Consider the following 3,035-nt stretch of genomic DNA (forward strand, 5'->3'; position numbering starts at 1 on the left):
CCTTCATTTGAACAATCAGCAACCCCCAAGGCACAAAATCTGTTCTTACATCTACTTGTATCACAAATGTCATTTTTTTTATATTGTATTCAATAATTAAAAGATTCTCATATTAATTGTACATCATTATTTTCAGTCACTGTGTATAAAAACTTTCCATGCTGAGCTTTGTTGATACATATTATTTTATATTCTAAGACAAAGGGAAACTGGTTATTTAAGTGAAGAGGAAGAAAAAGAAAGGAGTTGATCATTAAAAAATCATCCAGCCTTGTTTGTATTTCTCTGGAGTAACACTTGCTCTCGTGTTCACAAATCTTACTCACAAAATTAATTCTAATTGACATGGACATCAGCACTTAGTAGATTAAAACTGGATCAAAGACTACAGAGACTAAAGGATAGAGTGCAATATCTCAGAGTGAGTGGAGGATGTCTAGCAAGAGTACCACAATGCTGATGTGAAATCTGGCTTATTTAATCTGTATTGATGCCCTGGAAGAGGCCTTTAAAAAGTTAGTATCAGTTAGGATTGACTTGAAATTGGTTACTGCAATCACCAGAGAGGCTGAAACTGTGGAAGCAGGTAGAGAAAGGGATATGACATTAAATTAAACTTGACAAAATGCAGACTAACGTACTTGTTGAAAATATAACCTGAAAAGCGGATACTGAAAGGAGAGGAACATTGCAGCATGCAATAGTGGGCTCAGATTCTGGTACAGGCCGATAATGTGAGACAGACACCTGCTGGTTGCAGATAAATCTTTGCTCATGGAGGCTCATGGACAGTGGTAATTTCATGTTCTACATTTCTTATCAAATAAAAGATAGTGGAATGAGCTAGATAAGGAGTGAAGTGAATAAAGAACAGGCATAAGGACCCACTTATAATTTTCATTCTACCGCTTCTCAAAGGTAAATCTTTTATTGGGAAAATGGAATGGAGTAAAAATATTTTAGTTGTCACCTAATCCTTCTTGGAAGACCAGAGTGATCACCCAGAAATGGAAAAATGAACCTGTTCCCCAACTATATCACATGTCTAGCCTTAAGTGAATCACTGAAAAATCACTTCATAAATTGATGGTAGTGTGTCAAATTTCCTCATTCTAAAAGTCAAAAGTTTTTGCTTTCCCTCTTCCTGCAAGTACCAAGGCTGCAAACTCAACTTGGGGTGTGTGGGAAAAACAAAAATTAAAGCTCTCTTCTTTCTGCCACATACATCACCACTCTTGGTATCTTTACATAGATTTCATAGACATTAGGGCTGGAAGGGACCTCGCAAGATCATCGGGCCCAGCCCCCCTACGCAAAGGCAGGAAGTCAGCCAGGGTCAAAGGATCCCAAAAAGGATCTCTTGCCCTCTGATCATGCATGTGGCTCTCTTTTGAACTTTTTTCAAAAGCTCCACATCCTTCCTGAATTGTGGAGCCCAGAATTGGATGCAGTACTCCAGCTGCGGTGTTTATGAGCCAAGTTTTGCAGTGAATTGGTTTTTACAGTGAATGTGCTCATTTTACAGTGAATAAACCAAGAATGTGTTTAACTTTGAGGTAGAGAAGTTCTGTTGACATTTCTGATGCTAGTTGGGGTGGTCTTGGTTCTGGCTTAGAGTCAGCTAAGATTAAACTGAGTAGTTTAGCTCCACTCCGACTGAAAGCTTGTTTGTGGTAACATGTAGTATTGCAGTAAGGAATATCAAGAAAAGTGTTGGAGCAATGATGCAGCCTTGCTTAACACCCATCTTAACCTCAAAGGGCACATCCACACATGCAAGCATGTGCGCTTGCAGCAGCTCAAATAGAAGCAGTGCAGATCTGAGCGAGGGCTTTTTGCCTCAGCGCATGTGCTCAGACATGCACTTTGTTGTGGAGAAAATTGTGTTACTTGGGGCAAAATAACCTTGCCTGGCTCCTTCCAGATCTGCAGCCGGGATGAATCAAAGCCCGGGGCCAGCACCTGTGCTGTCCCCATCAGTATAAAAAGCTGCCCTGTCCGGGCCCCATCCACACAAAAAGCTGCCCTGGCAAGCAGCTCAGGGCTATGTGCTCTCAGGAGCTTCTGGGGCCCTGCCAACTGGTACCTGTGGACACTACCCCTTGTGCCAGCTGGACAGGGGAAGCAGCCATGAGAGTTCCCTGCACCCTGTACCCACTGCAGCAGTCTGGCAGTGTGGGCTGCTGCCTGGCTGTGACCTGCTGCACACCTGCCCGACCTGGATGGGGGAGAGTTCCCTGCACCCTGTACCCACTGCAGCAGTCTGGCAGTGTGGGCTGCTGCCTGGCTGTGACCTGCTGCACACCTGCCAGACCTGGATGGGGACTGCACAGCCAGTAGAGTCATCTGCCTCTCTGGGCCAACTGCCAGTAGGCTGTGGCTGCAAGGTTGGCTTCTGTGCAGCACTATTGCTGTGTGTGCCCCCTGCCCGGCCACCTGGGCAACTATTGCCCAGAAGATGTTCCGGGTGTGGTGACCTGCTTTGAACTGTCAAAGCATGTCCTCCTGGACCCATTTGGCCAGGAGGTCAGCCACAGCCAGCTGGGTCCAAGGTGCCAGCTCTGAGAAGGCAGGGTCCTGCCACTGTTCTCCCTAGAAGGAATTCTAGTGTTCCCTATTGGAAAAGTGAAAAATCCCTGATAAAAAAAAATCCCAAAGTCACTCTGTAAAATACCCCAAAATCCATGTTCCTCCACAATTAAAACAAAAGATCACTATAAAGAGAGAGAGAGAGAGAGAACAATCAGTTGGGCAATGTTTTAGTGATATATCTATGGTGTTAAATCACTGGCTGTTGCAGGGCAATGGTCACACAGGGGTTACAGACCCCACACAGGGGTGACGGCTCCCCAACAGGGGCTATGGCAGCCACACAAGGGCTATACCCCCCCAACAAGGACCAAATGGTCCCTGCCAGGGCTACGGCCCCCCAACAGGGCTACAGCCCCATACAGGGGTTATGACCCCCCAACCAGGGTCAAATGCCCCCTGCAGGGGCTACCACACCCCCTGCAAGGCCCACATGCCCCACCCCA

The sequence above is a fragment of the Alligator sinensis genome, unplaced genomic scaffold (assembly GCF_000455745.1).
Source record: "Alligator sinensis unplaced genomic scaffold, ASM45574v1 scaffold355_2, whole genome shotgun sequence".
Classification (NCBI taxonomy): Eukaryota; Metazoa; Chordata; order Crocodylia; family Alligatoridae; genus Alligator; species Alligator sinensis.